This window comes from Rhinopithecus bieti, unplaced genomic scaffold, assembly GCF_001698545.2.
Source record: "Rhinopithecus bieti isolate Rb0 unplaced genomic scaffold, ASM169854v2 scaffold_9981, whole genome shotgun sequence".
Lineage (NCBI taxonomy): Eukaryota > Metazoa > Chordata > Mammalia > Primates > Cercopithecidae > Rhinopithecus > Rhinopithecus bieti.
In genome coordinates this window covers 4,523,653-4,540,275 of record NW_016806838.1, presented here as the reverse complement: position 1 = coordinate 4,540,275, position 16,623 = coordinate 4,523,653, and the positions used below count along the sequence as shown (strand labels likewise).

The window sequence follows — 16,623 nt, the reverse complement described above, 5'->3', positions numbered from 1 at the left end:
ATTATTTCCTTTGCCTTTCTCCTGCATATGACAATTCTGTAAGAATAAATGGAAGAACACTTCTGTTCCAAAGCTGTGTAGAATATGCAGCAAATCATAAACTTTGTCATCTTAAGGAAAAACAAGTTTACATTTAATGTTTTCTCTCCATTTACTATCTCCATGCTCAATATTACATACTTATGTGCCCATTCTAAGCTACCCTGGGAAGCTTAAACTGTACCCGTGCTCTTAAATTTTAAAAGTGCAGGCCAGGTGCAGTGGCTCATGCCTGTAATCCCAGCATTTTGGGAGGCCCAGGTGGGCAGATCACCTGAGGCCAGGAGTTCCAGATCAGTCTGCCCAATGTGACAAAACTCCATCTCTACTAAAAATACAAAAAATTAGCTAGGCGTGGTGGTGGGCGCTACTCCCACCTACTCAGGAGACTGAGGCAGGAGAATCGCCTGAACCCAGGAGGCAGAGGTTGCAGTGAGCCGAGATCGCACCACTGCACTCTAGCCTGGGCGACAAGAGCGAAACTCCGTCTCAAAAAAATAAATAAATAAAATAAAAAAATAAAAGTGCAATAACCCGGAACTAGAAAAGGACCTTGAAAGGACAGGTGATTGTGTGCTCTTTTTCTCAGATAGATGAACAGCTAACCTATTAAGGACAAGTTTCAGTCCATTCCATTCATAAAGATGTCTAGGAATTGGGAAATCTATTGCTTTCCCAGATAGTCTTGTCCAACATTTTCAAGTTCTCTTGCATATTTAGTCAAAATATCTCCATCTTTAGCCCCACAGCTACCCTATTAAGACAGTTCTCTGGCTGGGTGCGGTGGCTCATGCCTTTAATCCCAGCACTTTGGGAGGCTGAGGCGGGTGGATCACCTGAGGTCAGGAGTGTGAGACAAGCCTGACCAACATGGTGAAACCCCGTCTCTACTAAAAATACAAAAAAATTAGCCCGGCATGGTGGCGGGCGCCTGTAATCCCAGCTATTCGGGAGGCTGGGGCAGGAGAATCTCTTAAACCTGGGAGGCGGAGGTTGCAGTGAGCCAAGATCACACCATTGCACTCCAGTCTGGGCGACAAGAGCAAGACTCCTTCTCAAAAAAAAAGAGATGTTTCCCCTAGAAGGGCATCACCAACACACGGCATCTTTTATGGACAGTGCAGTGGTACAACCATAGATCACTGTAGCCTCGATCTTACTGCCTTAATTAATCCTCCCACCTTAGCTGCCCCAGTAGCTGAGACTATAGACATGTGCCACCATGCCCAACTAGTTTTTGTATTTTATGTAGAGGCAAGGTCTTGCCATCTTGTCCAGGCTGTTCTTGAACTTCTGGACTCAAAGGATTCACAGGCCTCGGCCTCCCAAAATGATAGGATTATGGGCTCAAGCCACTGTGCCCGGCCTTAACTTGCTATAATTTTTTATTGAACATAAATAGACCCACCTACATACAGGACATACAAATGAGAGAGTTTTAAAAAATCAGATCAATGGTAAGTGAGAAAGAAGGTGTGTATGTCTTAGATAGGATGCCTTCTCTCCACTCATCAGGTCATGGATTCTCTCCTGGAAACTCACATATAGAGGGAAGTGACTTTTTTTTTTTACATAATAAAGGAACATATTTCCTAGGAAAATATTCCCAAAAGGAACAAAAGATTGATGAGCTATTGGGTTGAGATCCAATCTATGTAAAACCCATATGTAAAATTAGGTCATTCTTCCTTTTTATACCCAAATAGTTATACCCAAATAATTATGGCTCAAGCCCCTAGCACATTACTTACTGTAAATGACTGCATAACGCTCTGCTTCACCTTCAGGGAAAGTGTTTGAGAAACTCCTCATTGCTCACCATTCTCCTAGACATAACTCCCTTCTGCTGACGGCTATTGCTAACCACCTCTGCTCAAGTTTAAGACACTTTTCCAACTCTTTGCCCCATGCCTAGGCCCCCAGTTCTTTCCTGTTTTCTCCCAGCAGCATTGAAACTGAGGTGTAACTTTAATAACAATAACACTTACTGGAGGTTGGGAGCAACAGGCAGGGTGGACCACGCCCAGAGGAACTTATAGCTACTTCCTGAGCCCATTGTGATGGCCTGCCTACATAAAAGTGGTCCAGGTTTTTCCTTCCTATGAAGAATAGATGTTCCCACCAGCAATGATCCTGGGAATAGGTTAATTTTCAGTCAGGATATAAAAGTATAAGAAGGATCGTAAGTGGAAGAGGGAAAGAGGAAATTTTATTTTCCTTCTGGACTGGAAATCAGTTTTTCCAGGATTTGGAAATACAGAAAAACCTAGAATTTAAGCCATCTTGATGTCAACCTGAGAATGAAGCCAACTCATAAATAAATCCAGGGCCAAGAGAAGTTTAGTGAAATAGAGCTCAAGACACTGGATTGGGGGCCGGACGCAGTGGCTCACGTCTGTAATCCCAGCACTTTGGGAGGCTGAGGCGGGCAGATCACGAGGTCAGGAGATCGAGACCATCCTGGCTAACACGGTGAAACCCCATCTCTACTAAAAATACAAAAAAATTAGCCGGGTGTGGTGGCGGGCACCTGTAGTCCCAGCTACTTGGGAGGCTGAGGCAGGAGAATGACGTGAACCCGGAGGGCAGAGCTTGCAGTGAGCCGAGATCGCACCACTGCACTCCAGCCTGGGCGACAGAGTGAGACTCCGTCTCAAAAAAAAAAAAAAGACACTGGATTGGATCACTCTTAAACCTGCCCTACCTCTGGAAATTTAGTGATAAGAGCTAATACATTTCCTTATAATTTTAGGCATTATCTATTTAATCTGTCATACAATAGATGTTTTCAGCTCATTTTTCAATACTTCCTGTACTGCCCCTTTTAGCTTCTCTGTTGGTTGCCTTTATACTATAAATAACATCCTAATACCTTTATTTCTTTGTTTCATCAACTATCTTTTAATGCTTTTTATAAAATGAAGATAATAGCTCCCCAACCAGTCCACTCAGCAATTCTACACCTTTTGTCATTTGCACCTTCTGTCATTCACATTATCAAGGTTGATAATTTTTATAATATAACTACATTTTCTAAGCTTTGTCTATTAACTACATTTTCTATGCTTTGTCTATAGGTTGGTTATAAACAACTAAAAAATAATGTACAGATATTGTTGTGACTATGTGTCTTGGTCACCTCAGGCTCCTATAACAAAATACTATAGATGAGGTGACTTAAACAACAGGAATTTGAGAAGTCCAAGATTGAGGTGCCAGCAGATTTGGTTCTCACTGAGAGTCATCTTCCTGGCTTACAGATGGCTGTCTTCTTGCTGTATCCTCACATGGCAGAGAAAGAAATCTCTGGTGTCTCTTTCTCTTCTTATAAGCCATCATGGGTGCTCCGCTCTCATGACGTCATCCAAACCTAATTACCTCCCAAAGACTCCACCTCCTAAGGCCATTACATTGGGAGTTAGGACTCAGCAGGTGAATTTGGCAAGGGGTTGGGGTAGACACAAACATTCAGTTCATAACACTATATAAATATTGCTTATTGCAGAAGCAATGATCATAAGGGTTACATTTCATTTCTTACTTCTTTCTGTTTTCCTGGGATTTCCTTTTGTTTGTTTGTTTTTGAGATGGAGTGTCTGTCTCTGTCACCCAGGCTGGAGTGCAGTAGCGTGGTCTCGGCTCACTGCAACCTCTACCTCCCGGGTCCAGGCGATTCTCCTGCCTCAGCCTCTTGAGTAGCCGGGATTACAGGCACACGCCACCACGACCGGCTAATTTTTGTATTTTTAGTAGAGAAGGCGTTTCATCATATTAGTCAGGCTGGTCTCGAACTCCTGACCTCACGATCCGCCCTCCTAGGCCTTCCAAAGTGCTGGGATTACAGGCGTGAGCCACCACACCAGCCTTTCCTGGAATTTCTATCTGCCTTTATTTTTATTCCACACTATTTATAAATGTTTATAAACAACGTAAGAAAATTTTCTTTTTTTTTTTTGTTTTAACAACCACGATTTATTTAACCAGTTCCTTATGAATAGACAGGTCACTTCCAATATTTCAGTATTGATTTGTTGATTTCTTTTTTTTTTTTTTATTATACTTTAAGTTCTAGGGTACATGTGCATAACGTGCAGGTTTGTTACATATGTATACTTGTGCCATGTTGGTGTGCTGCATCCATCAACTCGTCAGCACCCATCAATTCATCATTTATATCAAGTATAACTCCCAATGCAATCCCTCCCCCCTCCCCCTTCCCCATTGATAGGCCCCAGTGTGTGATGTTCCCCTTCCCGAGTCCAGGTGATCTCATTGTTCAGTTCCCACCTATGAGTGAGAACATGCGGTGTTTGGTTTTCTGTTCTTGTGATAGTTTGCTAAGAATGATGGTTTCCAGCTGCATCCATGTCCCTACAAAGGATGCAAACTCAAATTTTCTATATCACTATTTATATTCATTATGTCATTATCTTTTCTAACACTTTTTCTATGCATTTAGTTGTATGGTGTGTGTAAATATATAGTTTTATTTTGTGGTTTTGTTTTACATAAATGTTACACGTTGTACATATGGTTCTTTGACTTGCTTTTTCACTTAACAATATATCTTGGAGTTCTTTCCACATCTTTTAACTCTTTCCTAAGTACTTGATATGGTTACATCACAGTTTTGTCCATTTGTTTGTTTTTGTTTTTCTAGTTGTGTTAGACCTCAGTTATATGAATGGATTGATATGATTTAATTATTCATACTCCTCAGTTATAGCCAGTTTGGGTTTTGTTCCATTACCCCACTCCTCCCATATGTTTAATTTGTATCTTTTCAACCCACATGCCACATTTTCTTACATAACATACAGCATTAGTTTGTGAGCTTAAAATTTTACAAAAATGGTGTCATACCATATGTATCTACAACTTCATGCAAATTATGTTTGAGATTCATCTATGTTGATAATTACGTCTAGTTTATTCCTTTTAATTTCTGTGTAGTAATCAATCAAATGACTAGATCATATTTTATCTATTCATTCCTCCATCATGGTTATTTAGGTTGCCTTTTACTATTTGTCATTACAAACAGTGATGCAATGAACAGTATTGTACATGTCTCTGTGTACATGTATAACCCATGGATAATTTAGCTGTTTCTCGATTGATGGGAAGTTTTTCCTAAATTTTTACTATTATTACAGATCTCTATCATGTGAGCATATACATTCTTCTGATATATATTATGCAAGTCGCATCTTACATAAAAGCTATGCATTTTTAAAATTTTTGATATCACTAAATTATCTTTTTAAAAGGTTATATCAATTTAAATTTCCAACAATTAAACATGGGATATCAACTTTCTACACGTTTGCCTGCATTTGATACAATCAACGTAAAATTCTTGTCTACATCACAATTAAGAAATAGTATATCATTGTTGTTAAGATTTGCATGTCCCTGATTAACTGTAAAAGGTGAGTATCATTTAATATCTTTATTGGCTTTTTGTTTTGCCTCTTTATAGCCTTTGAAAATTTTGATATGGAGTTTTTTCTCATTGATTGTCTTACATATTTGTGAGATTAATGTTTCATTACTACAAATATGATGTAAATCTTTTCTTCTAGCCTCGTGCTTTTTCTTTCATTTTAGTTTTGGTGTGTTTTACAAGAATAAGGCTTTTAAGTCATCAAATGTATCTTTCTTGTAAAGCTTTTTGTATGTTGAGGTGTGTGTCTTTAGAGAATCTTTCCTACCCCAAGGGTTACAAATATTTGCTTAAATTTTCCTATACGATTATGTGCGTGCCTGTGTGTGCGTGTGTGTGCGTGTGTCCTTGCTTTAGTGGCGCTGTCCTTCTCAGTGGTTATAAATATTTTGTCTGTATTTTCATTGAATTATTTTGTAGTTCTGGGTTTTTTTTTAAGTTTATCCCTTTAATCCATCTGGAATTTAATTTAATTTTGAGGATGATATATGACACAGATGTAGCTTTGTTTTGCCTAATGGTGTAGTGTTTATTAATAAATGTATAATACTAAATATTTAATTAATTAATACCAACTATATTTATTAGTAAATAGTAATTCTTCCAATAGTATTGAATTTGAGATTATTGTATGCTAATATTATACTGGCTCTCATATATAGACAGATCTATTTCTATAGTCTCCATTTTACCCCATTAAATTGTCTCTATGCCAAAACCACAGATTTAATCATTTTAGCATTATAAAATATTTTTATATTTGATATGACAAGTCCTGATACTTGTTCCTAGCAGTATAGTAGACCAGTTGCTCTGTACAGCCTTCTTATGCAAAACAAGTAAAAATACTAGACAAAATAGATTTGTTTTCAATTTTAAAATGATCTTTTTTAAGCAAGTTGGTAAGAAAGTCCCAAAAAGTTATGGAAATCAGGTGAGTGAAAGGAGAAAGCCAGTTGGAATGGCAGGTGCTTTTATAGTCATATTTTATGATCATAAGTTTCCATTTTTACACTCTCATGAAGTCTAGGGCACAGAAGTCCATCCAAGATGTGGGAGGTGGGTAGGAGAACCATGAACAAAGCTAAAATACCAAGAAACAAGTTTGAACAATCCAGCCTGCAGAAACATACCGTAAGAAAACTTGCCACTTCAACCTTCATGGTGGGTAGGAGGGGAAATAAAATATCCTCTAAGAATGTAGAACTGCAAGCCACCCTTCACATTGTTTGTGACTTAAATTCACCCGACTCATGATTTCTGAAAAACCTCGATTTGATACTTCGTTTTTAAACTATTCTAGAGTAAATATAACATTGATTCCAAAACCTGACAAAGATTTTACAAAGAAAGAAAACTACAGACCAATCTCACTTATAAATGTCAATGCAGAAACACCAAATAAAGTTGTAACAAGCAAAATCTGTAGCACAGTTAAAATACTAACCAAGGGTCATTTATTACATGAATAAAACGTTGGTTTAATATTAGGAGTCTATCTATATTAATATATCTGAGGAGAAAAAATATATATGATCTCAACGGATACTAATATGAATTTGGGAAAAAGTAAACACTCCTTCTTGATTTTAAAACACCCCTGAAAATAAAACATGATACTTTCCCTAACACCTATTTATTAGTCTAGAGATCAGAACCAGTCTTAATGGACAACACTGGAAGCATTCACGCAAAGTGAGAAATAAGACAAAGATGCCCACTATCAACATTAATATTTAATATTGTTCTGAAGATATTAACAGATGCAACTATACAAGAGAAAGTATAAGAATTGTAAAAAAGATGGTAAAACTGTCACTAATTTCAAAAGATCTGATTTCTATTTAAGAGAACCAACTGAAAAAACACTATAAGTAACAAGGGAACTCAGTAAATCAGCAATCCCCAGCCTTTTTGGCAACAGGGACTTGTTTCATGGAAGACAGTTTTCCCATGGACTGGGGTTGAGGGAGATGGTTTCAGGATGATCCAAGCACATTACATCTATTGGGCACTTTGTTTCTATTATTATTACATATTCACCATAATGTAGAATCAGTGGGTGCCCTGAGCTTGTTTTCCTTCAACTAGACGGTGCTATCTGGGGGTGGTGGGAGACAGTGACAGATCATCAGGTGTTAGATTTTCATAAGGAGCACGCAACCTAGATCCCTCACCTGTGCAGTTCACAGTAGGGCTTGCGCTCCTTTGAGAATTTAATACCTCCACTGATTTGACAGGAAGCAGAGCTCAGCTTCAATCACTGGCGGTTCACCTCCTGCTATGCAGCCTGGTTCCTAACAGACCCAGCCTGGTTCCTAACAGGTCAGTGGCCCTGGGTTTGGACCCCTGTATTAAATTACAGGGTATAACATTAATACATAGCAACAAATAACTCTCTTACATAAATGAACACCAATTAAATAGTAAAGTGTCTAAGCATAGTGGTATGTGCCCGTAATCCCAGCTACTCAAAAGGCTGAGGTGGGAAGATCACTTGAGCCCAGGAGTTCAAGACCAGCCTAGGTAACATAGTGAGAACCCCCTTCTCTTAAAAAATAAATAAATAACAAGTGGAAAAGAAGCTTATGTCTCCAACAGCAAAAATGAGAAGAAAGAGGTAAACTATTTAAGAATAAGCTTAACAAGAAATATACAACATCTTTATGAGGAAAATTCCAAAATACTACTATGGGACACAAAAGTAGAACTGAAGAAATGGAAAGATAGGCCTATTCTTTGGCTAAAAAAACATTTGGCTGGGTGTAGTGACTCACGCCTGTAATCCCAGCACTTTGAAAGGCTGAGGCAGGTGGATCGTGGAGGTCAGAAGTTTGAGACCAGCCTGGCCAACATGGTGAAACTCTCTTTCTTTTTTTTTTTTTTTTTTAAATAAAAAAAATTCAACATCACAAAGTCTCTTCTCTTTGAATCAGTTTATAAATTTAACTTCATCTTTTTTTCCCCCGCTTTAGACAGGGTCTCATTCTATTGCCCAGGCTGAAGTGCAGTGGGGTAATCTCAGCTGACTGCAGCCTTGAACTCCCCAGGTTTAGGTGATCCTCCCACCTCAGCCTCCCAAGTAGCTGGGACTACAGGCTTGGGCCACCATGCCTGGCTAATTTTTTGTATTTTTTATTGAGATGGGTCTCACCATGTTGTTGGTCTTTTGAACTCCTGGGCTTAAGTGATCCTCCTGTCTCAGTCTCCCAAAGAGCTAGGATTACAGGCATGTACCACTTCATTGGGGCCAACTTTATCTTAATAAAGTTACCAATGGTTTTATTTTTCCTGGAAATAGATAACTTGTTTCTAAATTCATGCAAAACAACAACAAAAAAAAGCAAGAGTAAGAAGAAAATCCCTGAAAATGAAGAGCAATGTGGTGGAACTATCTCAATCAGATATTGAAACATGCTATAAGTTTCCACCAATTTAAAAAGTATTAATATGATAACACTGCATGACTAGATGGGCTAAAAGAGGAGGCCAGGTGCGGTGGCTCACCCCTGTAATGTCAGCACTTTGGGAGGCCGAGGAGGGGGCAGATCACAAGGTCAGGAGTTCAAGACCAACCTGGTCAACATGGCGAAACCCCGTCTCTGCTAAAAATACAAAAATTAGCTAGGTGTGGTGGCGTGCACCTGTAGTCCCAGCTACTTGGGAGGCTGAGGCAGGAGAATTGCTTGAACCTGAGAGGCGGAGTTTTCAGTGAGCCAAGCTCATGCCACTGCGCTCCAGCCTAGGTGACAGAGTGAGACTCCATCTCCAAAAATACATTACAGAAATTTGATGTGCAAAAAGGAGGCAACTCAAAACAAAGTGGCAAGAATGAGTTTCAAATAAATGGCGTCTGACAACTGGATAGCCACCTGTAAAAAATAAAATTGAATCTACACCTCTCATCATATATCAGAATAAAGGCAAATCAATTTTTTTATCTTAATTTTTTTAAAAAGCCATGAAGCTGTAAGAAAACATGAATTTCTTTATGAGCTGTGATTCAAAATACAAAAGATGCATGCAGAAAAGTAATTTCTACTATATACAATTTCTACTATATAAAAAAAATGTTGGCCAGTATGGTAACTGATACCTATAATCCCAACACTTTGGGAGGCTGATGAGAGAGGGTTGCTTGAGGCCAGGAGTTCAAGACCAGCCTATAGAGACTCTGTCTCCACAAAAAATAAAAAATTAGCTGGGAGGGGTGGTGCACGCCTGTCATCCCAGGCTGAGGTGGAAAGATCCCTTGAGCCCAGGAGTTGGAGACCACAGGTATGGTAGCACCAATGCACTCCAGCCTGGGTGAAAAGTGAGACCCCCATCTCTAAATCAAAAATCATATAGGTGCATGGGAAGATATGCCATAAGCAATGCTGAAAGACAAGGACAAAATGGGCAAATATATTTGCAATTTACACCATAGACAAAGGGCTAATTACCTAAATATATAATTACAGTAAATCAATATGAAAAGAATAATTAAGATGCATAAATTTTTAAAGAAAATGAGCAAAGTATGTGAACAAAAGTTCACAGAAAAGATATACAAATGGCTTGTATGCATATAAAAAGAAAGTGAACTTCACTCATAATAAAAAATGCAAATTAAAGCTAAACTGGGAAAGTGATTAGATGAGAAAAAAATCCAAAAGTTGAACAGCTTTAGAATAGTTAACAGAATATACGGGGAATAATAATGGGGAATAATATATGGGGAATAAGGTAATCTCATACATTGCCAGTGGGACTGAAAGATGGTATAACCATAATACAAGGCAATTTAATATTTCTGTAATCTTCAATGAATTTACCCTTTGACCTGGCATATTCACTTCTGGATATTTTTTATATTCCCCTGCACACTGACAAAATGATGTATGCACAGGGTAATTCATCATTGCATCATTGATAGAAAAAGATTGGAAACAACCGAAGTGACCATCTATAAGGAAATGGTTAAATAAACTATGCTATATTCATATAATGGAACACAATACAGCTGTAAAACAAAGCAAAAAAAATTAAGACGCCTTAGCCACTGAGTGGGATGAAGACAGAGAAAGAGAGAGAATTAGGAAGCCTTTTTGTACTGATATGAAGAGCTAAAGGATCTATTTTAAGAAACAAAAGGAAGGTACAGAATAGTAACATAATCTTCTACCTTTTATGTAAGCAAGAGGGTAAAATAAGATATATTCTTTTCTTCTTCTTCTTTCTTTTTTTTTTTCTGATAGACTCTCACTCTGTCACCCAGACTGGAGTGCAATGGCAGGACCATAGCTCACCGCGGCCTCAACCTCCCTCCCTGGCTCAATGGATCCTCCCACCTCAGCCCCCCAAGTAGCTGGGACTACAGATGTGCTAATTAAAAAAAATTTTTGTTAAGAGATAGGATCTTGGCTATTTTGCCCAGGCTGGTCTCCAACTCCTGGGCTCAAGTGATCCTCAGGCCTCAGACTCCCAATGTGCTGGGATTACAGGAGTGAGTCACACTGCAGCTGGCCTAATTTTATTTATTTATTTATTTTATTTATTTTATTTATTTTTGAGATGGAGCTTTGCTCTTGTTGCTCAGGCTGGAGTGCAGTGGTGTGATTTTGGCCCACTGCAACCTCTACTACCTCCCAGGTTCAAGCGATTCTCCTCCCTCGGCCTCCCCAGTAGCTGGAATTACAGTCGTGTGCCACCACACCCGGCTATGGCCTTACTTTAGGTTTTGTTAAATTAGGATAAGCTAGGTTATGATGCAGTAACAAACACACGAAAAGATCAGAGGTCTAACCGCCTAACCGCCTAGATTTTTTTTCTTTCCTCCACAAAATGTCCATCCTGGGCGGACTGGGAACTCCATTCCATACTTCTAGAATGCGTGTGTGACCCATTTCTGACTAATGAGATGTGACAAAGTATCCCAAGGACTTCTGGGAAATATTTCCTCACTCTTGAAAAGAGACAAACAGAAGTTGACATCACTTCCGCTTGACATGCTTATATAGGATGTCTGGAACTTTGGGAGCCATCTTGTTTCCTTGGGAGGGGCAAGCTGGAGAGCCACAAACCTAACATTCCTGTAATAGTATAGGTAAAAATAGAAAGGACCTGTTTTTTTTTTTTTTTTTTTTGAGACTAAGTTGTCCTCTCTTTTCGCCCAGGCGACAGTGATCTCGGCTCACTGCATACCTCCAACCTCCTGGGTTCAAGCGAGTTCTCCCTGCCTCAGCCTCCTCAGCCCTGGGACTAGTGCCGCCACCACACCTAGCCTATTTTTGTATTTTTAGTAGAGATGGAGTTTCACCATGTTGGCCAGGCTGGTCTCAAACTCCTGACCTCGTGATTCACCCACCTCGGCCTCTCAAAGCGCTCGTATAACCAGCATGAGCCACCGCGCCCAGCCTTGGGTCTTTAATTATAGTCAGTAAACCTATGAATAACCAACTCTGGGCAAAGTTTCCTACTAAGGAATTTCTTTGTGTTTTTTATTTTTATTTTAATTTCAGAGTTTTGAGGGAACAGGTTGGGGTGTTTGGTTGCATGGAAAAGTTCTGCAGTAGTAATTATTGAGATTTTGGTGCACCCATCACCTAGGCATAGTGTAACTGGTACCCATATGTAATTTTTTACCCCTCATCCCCTCCCACCCTTGCCCCCGGAATCCCCAAGTCTATTATAGTCAGTCACCCAGTCTCATGCCTTTGTGTTCCTCATAGCTTAGCCCCACTTATAAGTGAGAACAATGTGATGTTTGGTTTTTCATGTCCCGAAGTTACTTCACTTAGAATGATGGTCTCCAACTACACAGGTTGCCTGTGAATGCCATTATTTCATCTTTCTATGGCTCAGAAATAGATATATATTTAATATATATATATATATATATATATATAATATATATATATATATATATAATATATTTTGGATGAATCTTTAGGGTTTTCTAGGTATACAATCATATCATCAGCAAACAGTGATAGTTTGACTTCCCCTTTACTGATTTGGATGCCCTTTATTTCTTTCTCTTGTCTGATTGCTCTGGCTAGGACTTCTAGTACTTTGTTAAATAGAAGTGGTGAAAGTGGGCATCCTTGTCTCATTCCAATTCTCAGGGGGAATGCTTTCAACTTTTCCCCATTCAGTATGATATTGGCTGTGGGTCTGTCACAGACAGCTTTTATTACTTTGAGGTATGTTCCTTGTATGCCAAATTTGCTGAGGGTTTTAATGATAAAGGCATGCTGGATTTTGTCAGATGCTTTTCTGCATCTCTTGAGATGATCATATGGCTTTTGCTTTTAATTCTGTTTATGTGATGCACCACATTTATTAACTTGCATATGTTAAATCATCCCTGCATCCCTAGTATGAAACCCACTCGATCATGGTGTGTTATCTTTTTGATATGCTGTTGGATTTGGTTAGCTAGTATTTTTTTTAGGATGTTTGCATCTATGTTCATTAGGGATATTAGTCTGTGGTTTTCTTCTTTTATTATGTCCTTTCCCACTTTTGGTATTAAGGTGACACTGGTTTCATAGAATGATTTAGGGAGGATTCCCTGTTTCTATGTCTTTTGGAATAGTTTCAGTAAGATTGGTACCAATTCTTCCTTGAATGCCTGATAGAATTCAGCTGTGACTCCATCAGGACCTGGCCTTTTGTTGTTGTTGTTGTTGCTGGAAATTTTTAAATTACTGTTTCAGTTTCACTACTTGTTATTGGTCTGTTCTATTTCTGTTTCTATTTCTTCCTGATTTAATCCAGGAGGGTCGTATATTTACAGAAATTTATCCATCTTCACTAAATTTTCCAGTTTGTGTGCATAAAGATGTTCATAGCAGCCTTGAATGATCTTTTTTATTTCTGTGGTATTGGTTGTAATATCTCTTGTTTTGTTTCTAACTGAGCTAATTTGGATCTTGTCTCCTTTTCTTGGTTAATCTCACTAATGCCCTATCAATTTTTTGATCTTTTCAAAGAACCAGCTTTTTGTTTATCTTTTGTATTTTTTTTGTTTCAATTTCATTTAGTTCTGCTCTGATCTTTGTTGTTTATATTATTCTGCTGAGTTTGGGTTTGGTTTGTTATTGTTTCTCTAGTTCCTTGAGGTCTGACCTTAGATTGTCTATTTGTGCTCTTTCAGACTTTTTGATGTAAGCATTTAGTGCTATGAACTTGCCTCTTAGCACCACTTTTGCTGTGTCCCAGAGGTTTTGATAAAGTTGTGTCGCTATTATCTTTCAGTTCAAAGAATTTTTAAATTTCCATCTTGATTTCATTATTGACCCAAAGATCATTCAGGAGCAGATTATTTAGTTTCCGTGTATTTGTATAGTTTTGAGGGTTCCTTTTGGAGTTAATTTCTAAATTTATTCTACTGTGTTCTGAGAGGGTACTTGATATAATTTAAATCTTCTTAAATTTATTGAGACTTGTTTTGTGGCCTATCATATTGTCTACCATGGAGAATGTTCCATGTGCTGATGAAAAGAACATATATTCTGCAGTTGTTGGGTAGAATGTTCTGTAAATATCTCTTAAGCTCACTTGTTCTAAGGTATAATTTAATCCATTGGTCCTTTGTTGACTTCCTGTCTTGATTACCTGTCTTTGCTGTCAGTGGAGTACTGAAGTCCCCCACTTCAGCAGGGTTGTTCTGTCATGAATTGCTGTAAGGTCCTGAGCTGGTTGACCTCCAGCCAGAGAGCACCAGAGCTTTTGGCCTGTCTCATGGAATTTGCAGCAGCCCGCTACTGCTTTCAAAGGATCTGTGATTTCTTTCAGTTTTCCTAGTACACTCCTGTGGTGGTTCCTGGAGCAAAAGTCCATGACATGAGTCTCCACACACTGTTCTGTCCATACAAATGGGAGCTGCACATCAGCCCTGTCTTCTATCCGCCATCTTCCCTCACTGGTTTTTTTGACTTCGACAATAAATCATCAGCCTAATGTAGGTGGGCTCTACCACTTACAGGAAGTGCACATTACTGTTCAGGTAGACCAAAGTCAAATCATGGTGAAAGGTAAAAGGGAAGCAAGGCACATCTTCACAGGGCCAGAGAAGGAAGAAGAGAGCCAGAATTTATTATGTGAGATAATAAAATGTATTTATTGTATAAACTATTTCAAATTGTTTTTTCTGTTATTTGTAGATGAAGATATCATTTATAGGTTTCTTATTTATTTTTCTTGTTTTATTGCATTGACTAGAGCATCCAGTGTGGTGTTGTACAGCAGCATGAAAGCAAGCATCCTTGTCCCATTCCTGAGGTAATAGGATTACCTCTAAATTCACCACAAAGTATGGTGATAGTCATAGGTTTTTGGTAGTCCCTTTAACTAAGATAGGAAATTTCCCTTCTATAGCAAGCTACTGCAAGTCTTTTAAAATCTTAACAGGTGTTAAATTTTCAATTTTTTTTAGCATTTATTGATATAATCAGATGCTTTAATTTGTGCATGTAGTGAATTATATAAACTTTATTTTTGTTTATTATTATTATTATTTATTTTCTTAGAGACTGGGTCTCACTATTTTGCCCAGACTAGTCTTGAACTCCTGGGTTCAAGTGATCCTCGGCCTCCCATAGTGTTGGGATTACAGGCATGAGCCACCTTGAGGGCCCAATGTATTTGTTTTTATCAACATTCAGTTTTCCATGCCAATAATGCTCCTGCAAACATTATGAATGTTCCTAAAACTCAGTGAACTTTCTGTAAAAAGTATGGCAAGCACCAACCCCACAAAGTGACACAGTACGAGAAGGGCAAGGATTCGCTATATGCCCAGGGAAAATGGCCTTGATGGGAAGCATAGTGGCTATGGTGGACAGACTAAGTGGATTTTCCAGAAAAAGGCGAAAACTACAAAGAAGACTGTGCTAAGGCTTGAGTGCGTTGAGCCCAACTGCAGATCTAAGAGAATGCTGGCTATTAAGAGATGCAAGCATTTTCAACTGGGAGGAGATAAGAAGAGAAGGGGGTCAAGTGATATAGTTCTGAGTGTCATCTTTTGTTTTATTATAAAGACAATAAAATCTTGAGTTTATGTTAAAAAAAGATTCAGTTAAGATTCTTACATGCAATCGAGTGATGTTTTTTAGGAAACTCTTAATCTGTAATCCCTCCTGACCACACACAAATACACACTTTCTCTTTTGCTTGGAATATATTTTTTGGATCATTTGTTCTGTAGAATTTCCTACGGTTTGGATTTTGCTGATTATCTTTCTGTGATAGTGTTTAACATGTTCCTCTGTTCCTTGTTTTTTTTTTTTTTTTTTTTTTTAAAAAAAGTGGCCAATAAGGGTTTTCTTAAAAAAATTATTTCATTTCCATATTCATAAACTTAAGTATATTTGAAGTGTTTTAATCATTGCAATTATCATTTTTATTAATGCATGATTGTTGCATCTTTAGCCAGTAGGAGCCTCTTCAAGTTGTTTCCTAAGCAGTTTTGACACTCTCTCTGTAGTCTTCAGCTTTCTTGCCTCAGATATGACATGTTGGTCTAGGCTCATCTTGTGTATTTCTTGTCCCAGACCTGGAAGCAGCCTTTTTTCAAGTGAACATTGATTTCGTGTATATGTGTGAAACGATGTTGAGAAACTACTGTCTAGTTACTAGGGGTGCTGACTACTACTGGGTAGATCCACTTTCTAAACCTTCCTTGCATTCCATTTTATCTGATTTAAATATAATCACACATTTTTTCATTGGAATATCCTTTTCCATCACTTTATTTTCAAACTTCTCAGATGATTTTGTTTTAGATGTGTCTCTTATAATGGTTTTCAAACATCCAGTCTAAAATTCTCCTTTTATCCATGGGCTTAACCCAATCATATTTAATGTGGTATTGAGACATCTGAACTATTCCTCTCATTTTATTTGTCTTTTCTACTTCTCCTGGATTTTTAAAATTTCCTTTTGTCTTTTGCAAAACTGGTGAGTTTTCTTTGTCTTATTTTGTCCTTCTCAAAATTTAAAACTTGCACCTGTTACTTCTTCTAGTGGTTATCCTAACTTATATGAGTTTTACAATAAATTTGACTGATTTCTTCAGTAAGATACTGCTTCATGTATTCTCTCTTCTTTTTTTTTTTTTTTTTTTTTTTTTTTTTTTTTTTTTTTTTGTT

General features: G+C 38.1%; 1 pseudogene; it reads left to right on the top strand.

Annotated features, from left to right (window-relative positions):
• Positions 1 to 15,170: 15,170 nt before the first annotated feature.
• Positions 15,171 to 16,623, top strand: part of LOC108533520 (60S ribosomal protein L36a-like) — a 12,564-nt pseudogene continuing 11,111 nt past the window's right edge.